Genomic DNA, 18,452 nt, shown 5'->3' with positions numbered 1-18,452 from the left:
TCAAATAAATATATACTAACATCTGTCGGTGAAAGCTTTTTATTGACCTTAAAAATTAATTTTTATAAATTGTTTACGATATCGAGTTAACTGTAAAGATAAATATTATAAAATTACCGGAAAACTCCGCAATTGGGCAGGCTTATACTTGTATAGGTGGAATTTTGACAGTCACAGTGATGGCGCGTTCGAGATGGGAACGGCACACGCAAAGTAGTAATAAAACACAAACGGCGAGGAGATAATGAAACCGACCGAATTTGCCGAATTGCGTTGATAAACAAACTAAGGAGACCACACACACACACACATACAGGCACGCACAGGTGAAGAGACGCATTACTCAAAAGTGCTGCTGCAGTCAGCGAAGTTCGATTGCTTTGAAGGAACACTCGCTGTTGTGGGTGCCATAGACACTCACTTGGGGATGTGTGAGTGGACGCATGATGCTTGCAGCCCGAAGGCCTTAGCGACTGGAAGTAAGAGCGGAGAGCGCAGCTGAGCAACCGCCCTAAATGAAAACGACGCCATCACGATGCTCAAGCTAACGCTTACGCTCCCGTTTTCCTTCGCCAGCGTTCCAGTCAGATTTTGCGCTTTTGCGATAGATACAAAATACGACGTAAGTATATGTATGAGTAAATGCCGTTAGATATGCGCCTATGTGTATTGAGCACTTGCTCTCCACCGGAGCGGAAAAACCCCAGAGCACGTTGGAAGACAGTGTACAGCACAATATGCACGAGAGAGAGCCGCGTCCGAAGCGACGAGTGATGTTCGTGCCCATAGTTGAGTTGGCGATAGCGCCATAGAGGAAAATACAAATTTTCCAACTCAGCAGACAAGGCTCTGACTTTCGTTCGTGCGGCGGACGTCCTTGTCCTGCGTCGTGTGTGCCGTGAGTGGACGCTTTGATGTTGTACAAGGAAAAATCAGCAAAGCAGCAAATAAAAGTTGCAGTATTTCATAAATAATTGTTACAAAAATTCGAAAAAATTATATTCTAAAATTCAAAAAGTGCGCAGAGAAAGAGAACAGTGCAAAAAGTACAATTGAAAGTGGAAACTGTGTGGAAAGGTGAGCAAATGCTGGGCCAATGGAGTAGTGAAAAAACGCCGAATTTTGCAGCCCAGCGCTCAGCTTGTGGGGGAGGGCGCTGAGACGGCGGCTGGCGCGGTGGCAGCGCGCTAACTGCAGAGCATCGACGATTTGATTTCTTTTGCCTCTGTTTCGGGTTTGTTTGTGTTATGCGATGTGTGAAAATACGCGTTTTATTAAGAAATCGCGAAATACAATGGGCAGCAGCCAGACACAGACTGTGGCAAAAAACCAAAAAAAAAACAAAATCCAGAAATACGTAAACAGAACGTGAAATGAAATAAATGCTTTGAAGCATGAAGGTGAATTTTCGGTTTCGCCTTTGCGGTACTTTCAGTGAGTTCTGCTGCTGCTCGGGGAAATGTGCCTTAGGCTTACCGAGCGAATGTGTCAAGGGCAAAGGTGGGGGCGAAATTGGCAGCGAGTACACCAGACAGATGTGAATTTAGACGCTACGTCGTGTGCAATTCACGTAGCACCTAATAAATGAATAATATAAATGGACTTTTTATTTCATTCGTAATTAACTGGATATGCGAAATGGGGTCCAAAGAAGAAACATTTGGCTGCTCGCGTGCAGCGGACCCCTGCGCTGGGCTCGACCCAGTAGATTTTATGTATTTACATGCGAAAAGATGGGCTCTAATGAAATCGTGGATAATGGTTAACATTATAAATGGAAGACAAACTATTTGAGATCCATGAAAATAGCCTAATTTTTGAAGAAAGTGGGTACAATGTTGTTACATAGATGCTCGAAAGCTCGCTACTTGCAAAAAGTACGTAGATGAAAGTGTAAATATGTGCCGTAAAGTTATGCTGTTCGCACTCCATTTACTTGCTTTGTGCTGTTGTCTCCGCTCGTTACCGAGCGGCCTGGCCTACTCCACCGGGGTTGAGGCACTCGGCAAGGTCGAATACGTAATTTTTTCATTTGCTCAAAATTTTTGCGCATTTCATTCAGCTCGAACACAAACACAGTCGTGGCAGTCCCCGTCGCATTCAAACTCGCGAATGCTCTGTCGACTTACATATGTACATGGGTGCTGTGAAAAACAGCTGAGCATACACGCCAACAACAACCACTATTGGTCATGACATCCGCACTTCTCGAGCGTTAAATAAGACGAATTTAACAATTAAATGCAACCCTGCTACGGTAAAACAACATTTTTTTGCTCTTTGGCCTGTAGGAACTACATTTCTTTAAGTCGTTTGATTATTTAGGAGAGAAAGAAATTTAATGTATTTAAAGCGATCTTAAATCCTAGAAATCCCAATTGTAAATAGATCAGAAGGTTATCAATCGGTTCCACGGTTTAAAACTGTGGAACTGAATTGCAATCGGGACAGGGCCTAACGAACATAATAAAATAAGCCCAGTTTCATGCAGCTCATTTACATTACAATGGGCGACATGAGTTCCTCAGTTTTGGAACAAGAATTTGCCTTGTCTCAAGCCGTTAAATTATCTTTATGGACTCAGTAGTTTGGTTAAATATTTTCCAAGTTGGGTAATCACCAAAATTTGACAAGCACACTCCACATTTATACTCTTACATTGACTGCTCTCACGTACTTAGTCACGAAACACGTTCTCTCTCATTTCAAACATTCCAGGCGGCTTCGTGACTTTTAATGGTGAACGCTTTACCTTACGAAAACACGAAAATTAAAGTATTTCTCCCTTTAGAGTCCTAACCTTAACTGGTGCTACGCTCTTGTTGTATTTTTCACCAACTCAAGTTTAGTGTTTTACAGTTTTTTTGTGGCGAAAGTCAAAGTTTCGAAATGAAGTGTATCTACAAATGTTGAGGGTTTTTAGTGCGTTCTGTAGTCATAGTTATGCCTATTAGTGCTTCTTATTGGCGTGTGTATGTGTGTGGGTGCTTGGCGCTCTTCCAAGCAATCGGACACTTCGTTTGTTCCATATGCCGCCTGGAAGCGTTTGTTGTTCGTTGTTGGTTGTCGATTCGAATTCAATTTCGGCTTCAGTTTCTGTTTCATTTTAATTCACTTCATTCATTCAACTGTAAGTCAGACGATCGGTGTTGTTGTACTCATACTATCATCCCTCGCTGCAAGGTTGAGCCTGATTGTCTGACAGCCATTGCTTGGCTGCTGGTCGCTGGACGCAGTCGCCAGTTCGCCAATGTACGTCCGTCCGTTCACAAATCGCGCAGAACTCGATGTCAGCAGCGGTGTAACGTGAACGCGTCCACGGTGCATTTAAATCGTTCTCACCGTTATTTCCCAAGTGATTTTCAATTGTTTCGTCCGCGTGGATCGTTCTTAAAGAGCTCTGATTTCGGTGACTTGTGTGTGCGTCTACGTTTTTATTAATCATCAGCATACTTTTGTGGGTGACAAAAAGGCTCCAAAGCCAATGAATGGATTCGAAGAAATTTCAATAAAAACAAAAAGATTTTTCTGAAGCGATAAATGACGTTCGTCGGCTGAATTCTCTATGAAGAGCTGCGCTGAATTGCTAAAGGCAGCTAATAAAATCATTTGTGAAAAATTGTTGCGAATAAACAGTATAAATTAATCTTGTAACCAGTTAAAATGTGTGAAATCCATGAATCCATAAATGCAAGGCCCCTAAAGTAGAGGCTATAAGGACATTGAGATTGATAAAGAACTCTTAAAGTGACTTTGGAAATATCAATGAACTTATTATAAACCACCACCGTATTCAGCTTCTCTTCTGAAAATTTTATATTATAATGAACAAGAACTAGTGAGTAGATAGGGAACAAATATATACTTATTCTTAGTTGAAGGACAAGTCTCAAAAACTATCCGATATAATTTTCCAATTAATTATATTACTTTAAACGGTCTATCGGAAAGCTTTGTGATTACAAATCAAATGGCAAATTTGTTTTTTATAATACATTTCTGTATCAGTTTTATTCCAAAGAAGTATCAAGTGAAACCCGTTATTAGAAAAAAGCACGACATGAAAGACCGCCGAATCCGATTTGTTATATATCAAGATAGAAGAATGGTTTGGGGTTACTGAAAATCGGGTTTCGGTACATTACTGAAACAAAGTTTCCAATTTCTTGAAGAACAATCAGGTTTTAAATCCACAAGTCTCAACAAAGCACTTCAAATGTTTATTTTTAAAACATTAAAATCTTAAATCTTTATATCAAATATGGATCACAAAACAAAAAAACAAACGGTTTTCTCTTTTCGGTTTATATGATAAACTCTAAGTATTAAGTATTTAATCTATTGTAAAAATACTTTTTTAGACGCGTGATTTTTAATGAAGTAATACCTTTTCGGAGCTTGTCTTTTGGATTGGATAGTTTGGTTTGACATTTCATAATGAGCAGAGTTACTCCGGAACAATGTTTATTGCCGGCATACGGCCCCAATTGCTGGAAAAAGTGGTCGAAAATTGGGTCTCTCGGGTGGAATTTTTCGAGATATCCGCGGCGGTCACTTGCGAAATAATTTTTAAAACAAAATGACAAACCACTATCTTTATAATAAAGCTAAATTCTTGGCTATAACCTAAAAATAATATGAATTTCATTGCTTCTTCACGTGTCTAAAACACACGCTTTGTTAATACTCGGAAATATTCACTAAATCTGTGTTCATTTATGTCGTTCGCTACCGTTGTCAAATCCAATTCAAAGAAATCTTGTGGATATACATTATGTGTTTTCGGTATGGATAGGACTCTTAGAGTTTATAGCTGTTTTCGGAAATTATTTTTAGTCCTTTGAAATTCTACTCCAGAATGTTATCTGTGTATGCCTTTATCGAAAAATCTAAAATTTGAGTTCCTGACAGACTGAGGGATATGGAACGGTGGTGTGGTGCCAATTTGAGGAAACAAATTTAGTAACATTCCCAAAATCTCTAAGCATCTTTCATTGAAATTATGGGTTTCATTTCGTTTTTCGAAATATAAATTTCATTCGATTAATGCCCTAACAGCAATTGATTGATCTGCAATTTTTGAAGACGCTTATAAGTCACATATTTTCTGAAATCAACTCAATCGCTCAGTTCGGAATGTGGCGTCATCCGAACACAAGCATGTGTTCATGTAGACCCTTCCCCGGCTAATATCGAAATTTCGCCAACTATTCGGTTTCCACACCTTTTTAGCGCGTGTGTATGTGTTGTTTGTATTGTAGATTCGACTGGGGCACCTGCAAAAGTTGTTCATCGTTCGTGCAGTGTTGTTGCTTTGTTTGGCACTCGCCGTACTCGTCTTGATTTATTCATGATTCGCCTTTCGCTTTTGTTTTTGCCTTTTAATTATTTAAGATAATAAAGTTTTCAAGATAAATTATTTACATTAACGCCAACGCCAAAGCCAATGCCGGCCAGCCAAAGGCTGTGCTGTGCTGTGCTGGCTATATTAGCTGTAGGCGCACAACTCAGGCCGTTGGGACTCTCTGTGCACTGCTGTAGGCGAAGCCAGCTGCCAGCATCAGACCGAGGGTGCGTGTGTGTGTTTGAGTGTGTGTGGCATGGGAAACAACAAAATAAATATTAGCGCAATTTTAGCGAGCGTTGCCATTGAAACAGTTGCCTTTTGTATTTAGTAGGTTGTTGTTGGTGTTGTTGCCGCAGTCAATGCGAACAAATAGAAATAGAAATGGAATACAACCAGTCGTTGATCAAAGTAATGTCAATTCGAGCGTGCGAATACACACTACTCGTGGGAGCCCTCGCATAAGTGTTCGCCATGCGACGGACAAACAAACAGACAAAGTAACGGTAAATGTACGTGAAATCAGCGGCCGTGTGGTGCCATTTGTTGGTGCTCGCTTGAAATATTCGCATTCGCTTAATGCCATGGTCTTTATCAATAACAGCATTATTATCTAGCGAAATTATGCGCCGCAACGTCACTTGTTGAGCAACAACAACAAAAACAAAAAAAAAAACACAAATTGCCTTGGCAATCATAATAGGGTAATCAATAAATTCAAATGGTGCATTAAAGTAAATAAGTTGGGTGAAACCATGGTGAACAGCCAGCAAAAGGCTGCTGTTGCCAACTTATGGGCGTAAGGCCCCTTCTAGTGGGACTATTGTGTGCTTAGAGTTTCGAATATGGAAGTGTGGGTTTCGGCGGATTGCTTTCGGAAAGCAAATCTGAAATCACAAACCAATTTGTCACACAATTTTCCAACTTGGCTTTGTAGAGTCGAATTTCCAGTGAATGCGCGAGCTTCGGTTTATCTATAATTATAACAAACACGTGTATGTGTGTGTACAAGTACATACATACGCTCATGGGACCCCTAACAAATTGACATTTAATTAATTGCATTCTTATCATCATTAACTAGTTGTTACACACACATACTCTCGGTAGGCACACCGAAATAAAGTGCGAAAAGGGAAGCAAATCTCGCCGACTCAATGCATGTAAACAACGAGTAACAAACAAGCGGTAAATTTGTTATCAGCAAACAGTCCGACGGAGCAACACACCAACGCATCGGAAAAGTTTTCCACTTTGTCTAATGTCTCTAAAATTTACTTTTATTATCTCAAATATGTGTCTACAAATGTTAGCTTCATGTTTTGCTTGAAACATTTGCATACTCCCGAGTTAAAATTTAAATTTCTCTTTGTGGAAATGAGTATCTTTTACGAGGTGTGTTCAAAAAGTAATGGTGCTTTTAATTTATTGAAAATTATATATTCATTCCTCTACATTAGTCCCTATGCCAGCACTTATTCCAATCGTCGAAACGCTACTCGACGCTCGATTTTTGGGGCAGCCTTTGGTTCTTTCAGCGATTTATTGTATGCTTGTAAAAGCACCGCCCTTTAAGTTTCTCCTTACTTTTGAAAATAGAAAAAAAGTCACACTTAGCCGTGGCTGGCGAATATGGTTGCTGGGGCATATTTACGGTATTGTTTTCGCCAAGAATTCACGAACAAACGTTGAAGTGCGAGCTTTTAACAAACGAAAATCGCAAAGCTCATAAAAACACGCTTAATCTTAGCGGCTGCTACAGACAAAGTGAGCGATGAACACGGCGTAAATTTGTATCGCAATTCAGACTCTCCAAACGCAAGAAATTTTAAATTCAAATTCCGGTTATTCAACACACCTTGTGTGGGCGAAAACGGAACATTGTCACGGCCAAGAACCACTAGTGGCACAATCAGGTTACAAAGCTTGTATTTAACAAAGCGGTGATAGGAAGAGCTTCACAGATATCGGAAAGTAATATCTTCAATTTCTATTCAACTACTAAAATTATGCCAACAAAACTACATAAGTGGGGGTATTGAAAATGTTAAATTAAAAGCTGACATTGGTTTCATCTGGGAAAACGAGCTATTTTTAATAATTTTATGCAAAAAAAAAAAAATTAAATATTTGGTATAAACACTTAATGAGGGATTACTGACCTCTTTTAAGAAAAATATTAAAAACTCTGTCATTATGACGTCACTTCCGGCGAGACATCGGTAAAAAGTGCGTCCGCGTTCATAATATATCACCTAGCAGGATCATTTGAAGTGTAAATATAAGATATGTGTGTGTAGTTAAACTTAAGACTCGAACTATGAATGAACGATCGAACGAAAAAAATTAGAATTAAAATTATATTTGACAGTTTCAAAATTTTGAGGATTTTTTCTAATAGTCCTTGTACATTGTATCTCAAAGTTCTGTCAACATTTTCCTCAAGATCGGTTGAGTAGTTCTCGGAAAATCTTGACAACCGACTTTCAAAAATCACAATTTTGAGAAAAAAGTGACAACCTGAACTTTCCATAACTTTTTCAGGTTGTATCTCCAAAACTATTACTCGGATCAACTTGAAACTCCAGGACTATATGCTAGAGGCGTTGTAGGGTTATACAAAATTATTTTTTGTAATAAGAATATGTATTAGAATTGTAGATTACATTTAATATAAAAATTTTTGTTAATCAGATCGACTTTGAGGTTAAAATTTCGAATACTAAGTTCAGCCCAAACTCAACTCTTACCAGCTTACAAATTTCTCTGATATTAAAATAATTATTAGAATTAAAATTTGGAAAACCTATATTCAGAAGATTTAGTTCTCCTACTACATATTTCACCAGTAGTTCCAAAAAATTATATATTACTTCGAACTGTTATCTTTGGGAGCAAACATCTGTGAACACCGTAGCGTATGGGTAACCAATTATTAAGGATATTCATAATAGTGATGAGCGATATTGCTATTTTTGAATCAGTGTGATTTCAGTGATTGCTACTTTTAAATCACTGTGATTTTTTATTGCTATTGCGATCACAACAAAAAAAAACGAATTTATGAGAATTTTTACTCCAATTTTTTTTATTTTTTAATTTTTTACATATACATTTTTATTAATTTTAACAATATCCAAAATTTACCTGCTTTTGTTATCACTATTAACTAATTAATACATTTTGGGTACATTTAACTGCTTTTGTAATCACTGTATCCAAAATTATCGAAATCAAAACTAAAATTTCTACTGTGACCACTGAACAGTGATTGCTACTTTCGAACTGATATTGTTACTAAACAGTGATTGCTACTTTCGAACTGATATTGTTAAAGTGATCGAATTAGAATCACTGAACTGCTATTGCTACAGTGATCGAATTAGAATCACTGAACACCTATATGTACTGTGGTCGAACAAAAGCACTGAACTTCTCTATAGCTACTGTGATCGAACTCAAATTACTTAACTGCAATAGCGATTTTAAATCACTGATATTTACAAAAATTGATCGCTGTTGCTATAAGCGATTTTTCAATCACAGTGAAAAAATCACCGGTAGTGAAATATCGCTCATCACTAATTCATAATCGCATTATAAGAACCAAACCAAATGAAAACAAACAATAAATGGAGTTTAAAGGCGACAAGCCAATTTGAAAACCAAGTTTTTGATTTATTTTTTTTTTCATCATAAAAGCAGAAGTCGAAGAGAGTTCAAACATTAAAGGTGCATTGCTAAAAAAGTGTTAAAAATGATATTCAAGTGATGAAGCGCGCAACACGCAGCCATAATTAAAAGTCAAAATATAAGCAAAACATATGCACTGCAACTAAAAGCGCACGGCTGGCAAGCGTCAGCCAGTAAGCCCATTCGCGTTTGACGCGCATTTCCGGTGTGTAGAGCCGAGCACTACGGCTGGTGCCAACAACCCTTCGAGCGGCGCAATATGAAATCGCCCAACTATTAGGCACTTAAGCGTGAAACAACAAACGTACATAAACAACAACTAGAACAGCAACACGATAAAGTTTCAATAAAGCAGCACACAACAAGAAACGGTGCGTTGACTGTGTCGGGCCGTGGCACAGTACAGTGAAGGGCAACAAGGGCGGGCAACCAGTTAGAAGCATTCAAATTGTCGCACAATTAAAAGCAAGCAAATTAATTAAAAGCGCAAAACAGGGCAGCAGTTGATGGTGTGAAAATAAAAGGCCTCGGAAATTCGTTTCGTTTCTTCGCACAAACTCGAACGAAAATACGAAACTTCGTCTAATAAGAACAATTCGGAGAGGAGACGGTGTGTAGTTGCCTGCATTGCCAAATAAAAATTAAAGTAAGGTCACAAGTGGCGCGTGTCGTCGCTGGTGTGAGTGCGTGTGAGTCTCAAGACTAAAGAATTCGGTGATAAATATTTCGGCAAGCATTGCGACACGCGTACGAACCGTTGGCACGCAAGCGCTGCAGTCGGCTTCAGGCGCGAGCCGCGTTATTTTTAATTAAACAAAACAAGCATAGCTGCAGTGAAGCAGTAGCCAAGCAACAAAAGCCCCTTTTAGCGTCGGCCACACCTCATTCTCAGCTGAAACATAACGTTTGCCACCCACCAACACTCTTTGATTCGTGTCGACATCGCTAATACGGTACGGTGGTGTGTGGGTTCACTTGCTGTCGACGGATTCTTGGCAGCCGTTGATATTCAGCAGCTTCTTCTGTGACGTACCAACTCCAGCTCCTGGTGGACCAAGCTCAACAGCACCTGGCTTAGAAGTGGCCAGTGAGATTGCTAACAGCGTAGACACGTGTCGTGGGTCTAAGGTAAGCTTTTATATTATCTTTCTTTACATCTATTTAGATTTTAATATTTTTATTGCGCAGCGTCTGCTTGCGGAAAGTTTATTCCTTTCAGCTATGATTAATTTCTCGTGACTTTGAAAACCGTTAATGCATAGTTATGGTTACGAAACAAATGTCACATATCTCTTCTGAGACTGTGGACTCTGTCTTCAAGTAAGCATGAGTAACGGCTTTCTCCACCATTCAACTGCACTTATTCCCGAGAAAACGTCTTTCCACGTGACCTTATTCAATCAGCAGCCACGGCCATTGTTCATAAATGCGAAATGCGAAATGAAAATGGAAATTGTGAAATGTGAAATGCGAAAGCTGCCCACCCAGTTGAATAATCGCCGCACAGGTTGACAAAGAATTTCCTCCTGTAATTATACAATACAAAGAATGTGAAATAACAGAATAACTGAAACGCAATAATAATACGAGCGAGCTTTCAACAGCACATGTACAGAAGACAAAGCTATAACAACAACAACAATGAAAACAAAAAACCAAACACAAAGCGAGGAATAAAAAGCATTCCAATCCAGTACAATTCAATTGTTGCATGCTGCTGTTGTTGTTGTTGTTGCGCCTGATGTGATTGCTGCCTGTGTTCGCTCCAATGACAAATGCATTTACTGCGCCATTTGTTATTGGCGAAAGCGCTGGCTCTTAGCCGCCCGCCCGCTGGGCTACCTGGCATTCGCCTGATTTCATGGCATCGCATGCTCGCCTGCACAATGGGACGGGCCGCTCACGCCTCACGCCTCACGTCCCGTTCGTGACAGACTGTCTTTCAGCGCTCGACGGCGATCAGTTAAGTATGCGGCTGCCTGTTGCTATCTGCTGGCCTATTGTTGGCTGCTTGCGGTCGTTGTTGTGGTTGCATGGCCAGCAGGACTCTTCATCGTACCTTTCCCTACTCTTTTTTATTGCGGTCACATTTGCAACAATTGTTGTTGTTTGTTTAGACATGACAATTGTTGCTGCTGCCGTTATTGAATTACTCAAGCACTTAAGTGCATGCATGCATGCATGTATGGAAAAAATAGGGAAAAATGAAAGAGCAGGCAAGGATTGCCCATCTATTATTAGCACAAAGGGCGGAAATCAATCCGATACAACAGAAGTCAGCTAAAGTAACAGATATTTAAGTATTCGAAGGAAAACCAGAGCGTGACTTTCATATTGACAGTGAAATTGTACGCATTGTTATTAGATTTTATGGATGATAACGGATGGCAAAACTCTGACAAAAGGAACTCACATCGAATTTTTGAAAAAAATTCAGATTTTTCAGTTTAATTAAAGATATCTTACGTTCAGCTGTACTAGAGAGTTGCTTCGATAATTCATTGAAAATTTATATCCTTATAGCCTTTTCGCACACACAATTAATTTAATACATTAAGATTATAATTGAGAAACCTGTTTTTGCCCTTCGCACTGCCGGCTATTCGATAAACGATCAGCTGTTATACATTTTTGTTTTTGCTATTCATAAGAAGTTGGTAAGTTTCATCAGCTGATTGCTATTTTATCAAGAACCACAACCAAATTTACAGCGTAGACAACACGCAGAGCTGCAATCCAGTTTCAACTCGATTTGTATTCGATTACAAATTGTTGTAGAAAAATTCGATTTTTATTTTGTATGGCAAATCTATCTAAATCGACATCGCTTTGATCGAGTAAAGGACGGTTAATTGTTCAATTAACTTCTGTGCGAAAAGGCTATTAAGAAAATTGTCGAAGTCAACATATTTTCAAATAAATTGTTAATTGAAATACTCGTGTCAGAAGATGAGGTTTGCAAGGCTCCATTCGAGTGCCTTTCTACAGAAAAAACGTGCAAGAACAATGGAATTTGGCATTTCAACAACCCGTGTTTGGTTTGAAATGCTCGTTGTAGAGCGTATCCACAACATCGAGGGCTTTCATGCGAACATTTGACTAGAAGCGCATACAGGAGCACGAACTTGCTGAATTGCTCGCACATAAAACTCATTGAATGTCTTTCAAACGTGAGAAAACTCTAAAATGTATTTTCCTTCAGCCTCTAGCACTGTCGCTGTCAAACGCTTTGAGATTTAGAGTGTGTGTGTGCTCAATATACTATGTTCCCGTGCGATTATTTATTTCATTGCATTGTCGTTTGATAATGATTCCTCCTTAGTTTGCGCTGTTTGCCAATGGAATCATTGGTTGAAGAAAGTCTACAGGAAGATAAAAGAATTGATGAAAATGCGGCGATGACGCTTTTCAAGATAAATTAAAGAAATATGTTGATTCGCGATAGACATTTTCGCTGGAGCGTGGAATAGCTTCTTTGACTTTGCCATCGATACAACCGATAAACGATTAGTCTTCGCTGTTTATGCAGCAACTAAGACGTGAAATAAATCACTGCCACTTTAAAAAATGCTATAAGGTTGTTGGGGGAGGCTTCACATATATCACTTGTTAAATGTAAAACCTGAAAGTATTTCGTTCTTGGCAATTTTAATATTAACCTGTTTCATGTCATACCAAAATCGATACCCATATCGTTAATTTTGGTCGCTATTTAAGAGAGGTGTAAGTTGGGAAAGACTACAGAACTGAAGGCAATAAATCTGCGCGTCTATTTGATTCATTAAGTAGCCCCAAAATGCGAAGGAAGACTTAAATGAATGAGTGCATTTCGAAGTGGCCTTAAATTCTAGGTAAACTAAAAGTTCCAGAAGCATAATCCAAACTTCCCTTCGTTCACTTTTGAAACGAAGAAGTAACTGTCGTTTGCATACAATCACGCTTCGTGTGTCGAAATTCGCATTCGTGCCATTGACTTTCGGTTTAACAGCTGATGGAGCAATTACATATTGAGCAATCAAATTAGACGAAGAACAGCTTTATTTATGCCAACGAGATTTCAATAAAATATATTTCCACCGAAACATGCGTGCATGACTGCGTATAAATGTAGCCAATTGCCAGCGTAAAAGCAAAAGCAAAAGCAGGGAACGGACATGTGCGAGCGTGTAGGATTTAATGTGGATATTTTCGCAAATTCACTTTACGATTTTGTTTATTTTCTTTAATTTAATTCACTTCTACATAGCGAACTTGTTATTTCGTATTTTCTTAGGCCATTTCGAGCAGCTGAACATGTTTATGCACTAACTGTATGTTTGAGTACGTGTGTGTGTGTGTGTATGGAGGTATGTATGTGCTCAGCCGCCATCCACGAGTACATCACATATGCCCAAGCAAGTTGTTTATTTGTAGAGGCAGACGTTTCGGTGTCTCAACTAATTTTCTTGCGTCGCTCATCCGCTCAGCCGCTTGACATGCGTCACGCACTCGAGCAACATTACAAGAAGCATACACACACACACACACATGATACATATGCTGTGAGTCATGTAAACATGTACACTCCTATTTATAAGTAAAGAGGCGCGTTAAAGAAGACAGTTCTATATCTCTAGCATTCAACATTCTCCTTGCCTAAACTCGAGACTAAAGGAAAATTAAATGCGAATATTCTGCTAAAATTTCCTCGAATATGCAAGAGTTCGTAGGATAAACTTAAATTTAATTCAATTTAATCTTCATTTAATTTAACCAAATATTTGAAAAACGCTGATCCTTTATTCACGAGAGATTATTTCATAAAAATTTTATAATTTTTTTTCTTCATGCTACCAACTCTCTACTTTGAGGCGGCAGCATTTTCGCAGGATAATTCAAATTAATTTGAGCTTAATTTATGCGTTGTGCAAAACACACACACACACACATACATAAGCGCTGCGTTTACCATCGTTTCGGTGCGTCATGTCGTATGAGTTACATTTTTCACATTAATTCAATCGGATTTTTAAATCAACAGTAGCAGCAGAGGCTCTGTAACGAGCTTGTATGTGTAATTAATAGAATTAAGCAGCATGAAACGAGTTGTGTACTTTTTCAAGAATTATGAAAAGTGTAGGCTTCCGAAGAAGTTTCTCTAGAAAATGGATTTTATGCGCTTAAGTTTCAATTGAGGTAATTTTCTAATATTTCTGGTGACATAATGGGACTGTTCTCCCAGGCGTACATATATAAATAATATAAAAAATGCATATCAAATCCATCATGTGTACCTTACCATGTAACATTTTCAAAAACCGACAAATTGAAAAAATGAAGCAGAAAAAATCTGAAATATTGATAAAGTTATAGCTAAGGTAATGAAGCTAGTCAGAGTATTCATAAAATACTTTTTTGGAGTCACAAATGTTAAAATACTAAATTCTGACTTTTTAACTTATTTTATGTTGAATTTTAGAGAGAGAGATTTATCCTTTCCTAAAGAAACACTTAAATTTTTTCGTTTCACATCAATCTTTGATGAGTGATAAATAGCAGGCCTGAGTCGCCATTTTGAAAGGAAAAAATTAAAAATAATAATTGTGTACTCTAGAAAGAATCAATAAAATAGTGTTAAACTTTAAAAATAAGAAAATTATGAAATATTTAAAAAATAGACAGATTTTGGGCTTTTAATAAAACTAAAAAAAAGTAAAGAAAAATAATAGTAACTTAATTTTGCATAAATATGTTTAGTATCACGCTAGTATAGCTTTTCTATGATAATAAAAAAATTAAAATTTCGCATGAAAATGCTAATTTTTATAGAAATCTTCACAGATGCTCACACCTTCGAAAGCAATTTGAGCAAACCTGAGCATAAACTGATACACTCTGTGCTACTTCCAATACCCTGCGACTTCATTTAATGGCAGTACCCCGGTCAAATGACTCAATGAAGATGAACATCTCCTTTTCAGTTTTTTTCGCTCATGAACATTAATAGCGTGTGGTCGCCTAATATTTTATTCATCATTTCCTGGTTTCACTCCACGCTAAATGCGTTTTAAAGTCCAATTTTGTCGCTAGGTAACAACGAAAATAAATTTAAAAACGTGAAAAAGCTTTTACTTTTCCCTCAAATGCGCTCCATCATTCCTGCATGCACCCATCCAACCAACAGCCACTGAAGCGGGCAACACTTTAACTGTTAGGCCTTGGCTGTTTGCTTGCGCTGGTATGCAAATGAAAGAAGAGTGCTTTGCTTTCAACATATTTGTATTTAAAAGTAACAAACGCAAATGGTAGCGTGTGTGTGTGTGTGTGTGTTTGCATAATGAATTACTCTCGACAACAAGCATTTACTACTTTGTGCACTTTTAAAGCATTTATGCTTGCGCCGCCAACATACATATGAGCGCTGGTATTTCTCCTTGCATCTATGTAAAAGTATAATAATAATTATGTGCGTGCACTTAATGTAATTACAAGTTGTAAATGACATGAATAAACACAGAAATAACATTTGCATGCGTGAATAAGTGAGCGTGGGCAAACTAAGCGCACTACTCACTTACACACCCACACACACACACTCACACGGGCGCGCACGGTCGTCGAGCAGAGACAATAGACAAGCATGGCATGGCATATGTGAGGCAAAGTGCTTTATAAGTGGCCTTTTCATTAACCGACGCTCGGTGACATTCTTTGCTGCCCACGCGCCCCTCTCCCGCTTTCGCCTCACAGCCGCTGTGGAGTCCACTGCAATTAGATGTGTCGTGTGAGCCGTCATGGCGCAGATGCTGACATTGCTTTACGTTGATACAAATGAAATCTAACTTCAAATGCCAAGCGCAAACGCTCACACGAAAGTACAAATGTCATTGCACACACATGTGTCCTAGTCCTGGGCTTGGTTGCACTCGGAGGTGGCAGGCTGCAGCCAAGCTTTGGTACATCTTGCTTCAATGAACACATTCACTTACTATGGTCGCTTGCAGCTGCCTCTTTGGCACTTGCGGACAGACTCAGGCAACATTTTTGCCGTTTCTTGCATTTTTGCTTTCACGAGCATTTCGTTGCCACTTTCGTTGCCACAATGTGCGGCAGTGCTGTGCAGGCCGACTGTGCCTCTGAGGTTGTGAGCGGCAGTTTATATCTTGTCAACATTCTACAATTTTTAATAAAAATGTTTCAAGTGCGCACCTTTAGACTAACGAACTAACGGTAACACGGTAGTCAAGCCCTCACTGCAGCCACTCTCTCGCCCACCACGAATGCTCGGTGCGGTGACAGCTTGTTGTTCGGCCGTGTCTGCAGGGTGAGTCGTTTTGTAGCATGTATGTAAAGCATGTTTTTGTGTAATCTTTTGCGACGAGATAGAGATTTCTTCTTTAGTATAGTGTCATACAGCAGCAGTACTGGATATGTCTGCAGTGAAAACGATTACTTTTACATGACATCCGAACTAGTACAAACCGCAAGTTAAACTAGTCTGCTGACCGCCTTCTCTTAAACAAATAACTGTTTTGCCAATTGTCAGAAGATCGAAATATATAGTTCAGTTTCAATTAAAAATTTCGAAAATCAAGTTGCATCAAGCAGGATTGATTTTAATTTAAATTTTGCTCAGGTTCCTTATTTTTTTTATTAATTAGGTATACGGGAGTTAGGGGAAGTTATGACCCGATTGAACCATATTTGGCACAGAGTCACATTATTAAAAGAAATATATTCTCTCTGAATTTTTCCAAAATATTTGAGAGATTTGGCGATATTTTCGTTAAAAAATAATTTATACGCACTGTGGTATTCAAATCCTGAATCTGGGGTCTTGAAAAGTTTACGATTCTAAATGAGCGACGTCATGACTGTTGCGGTTGTTGGTGCATTTATTTCTCGTTTGTAATTAGTGTGTTTTTAAAGGGTGTTCTTCCTAGATAAGTGATTCTCAAGAATTAAATAGATGCATTTAATTTATTGTTATTTTCAAGAATTTAGGTCTATTATAGAGATAAGGGTCGGTCATTATGTTTTGAAAACGACTTCGAGCAAGTGACCGCTCGAGAGGGCTAAATTTCGACAACTTTTTGTAACAATTGGGTCCGTATGTCAGCGATAAACCTTCTTCCGGAGTAAGTCAGTTCATTATAAAGTGGTCAACAAAACTGAGTATTAATCAAGTAACAGCTGTCAAAAAGAGCAACTCCGAAAAGGAGTATTGCATCATTGAAAACCACACGTCTAAAGAAAACACCCGTTATGTATGGGTAGGTGCTGCATACCGAGATTGAATATATTCGTGAAAATTCTCTTTTAATACCCAGAAAAGAGTTATTTTTAGCTGCATCAACTTGAGCTACTGCATCCCCATTGTCATTTCAGTTCATAAAGGACGTTGGTTGGCTTTGCTGTGGCTAGTTTGGTTGGCTGCATTTGAAGAATGTGCACTAATTGCAACGGAGCTCAGAGGACATGTAAGAAGAATTAAAAAATAACTTTGAAATCCATTTTCATTTTAATTTACCTCTGATTAATATGAGTATTTACAAATTTGCTTTTATGACAGAGAAAAAGCATGACAAGATTGAATGGAATAGATAGGGAAATGCCAAAATTTGATTAAAAGAATTCTTCTAGTTTGAACAAAATTTGAGTTAAAGCCTTTAAATCATAAGCATTACGCAGGTATATAAAGTTTGGCGTCGATCGAACATAGCCCTAGCTTACTCATTAGAAACTGTCTTTGTAATTTTTCTGCATTTCTTCCATTTACTAAATCAAAATCTTCACGGATGGGCTGTCGCGTGACAATCAACATGTCACAAAAGTATACCACGCACTGACAGCCACTGGAGAAGATATCACTGGAATGACGTCAGAGGCGCGAGCGGCAACAGAAACCAGCAGAACCCCAATCGCAGCCAAGATGACGCTGCTGACGTTGCGTCGGTTGATTTCTACGCCTCGCTGGGTTGCTGGCAGCAAACCGCATCTGCCCACACACCCGAATGCATTTGTTGTTGCGAGCACCGATGCACTCGCTCCAATCGGAAATTGCCAATTCACAAGTCGGTGGCGGCTAAATACGAGTATATGTTTCCACTTGAAGCGCAAATTGCAAAGCACAGAGCACTTAAATTCCTTTCAGTTTTCAAGTACATAAAAATAAATATGCTGCTTCAGTATGCCGTACGAGAGCCATAATGTATGCGTTTAGAGAGTGTTCACAAGCCCTGCCGGAAGAGACACTAGCTCAAGTGAACTTGGCCCCATTGCACGCCGTGTGTGGGCTCTTTTCAATGCAGGCAATTGGAGAATTAACCACTGTGGTGATCCAGGAAGATCCAACAGTCATCTGTTCTATATCTAGGTCCTTAAGATCTCACAGTCACTATGCGGGAAACGATTTCGCCGATCGGTTCAGTTTTCC

General features: G+C 38.8%; 1 protein-coding gene across 1 annotated transcript in view; it reads left to right on the top strand.

The window, feature by feature from the left end:
- Positions 1–830: 830 nt before the first annotated feature.
- The window catches only part of Rgs7_2 (Regulator of G-protein signaling 7), a 39,802-nt gene continuing 22,180 nt past the window's right edge, over positions 831–18,452 (top strand). Inside the window, exons 1-2 of the mRNA XM_054231317.1 lie at positions 831–1,077; positions 9,050–10,165. The gene's annotated coding sequence lies outside the window, so the exon portion shown is untranslated. The remainder of the gene's footprint in view (positions 1,078–9,049; positions 10,166–18,452) is intronic.

This window comes from Zeugodacus cucurbitae, chromosome 5 (assembly GCF_028554725.1).
Source record: "Zeugodacus cucurbitae isolate PBARC_wt_2022May chromosome 5, idZeuCucr1.2, whole genome shotgun sequence".
In the NCBI taxonomy this organism is placed as follows: Eukaryota; Metazoa; Arthropoda; class Insecta; order Diptera; family Tephritidae; genus Zeugodacus; species Zeugodacus cucurbitae.
Note: the sequence above shows the minus strand (reverse complement) of the source record. Positions and strands in the feature narration are given on the sequence as shown.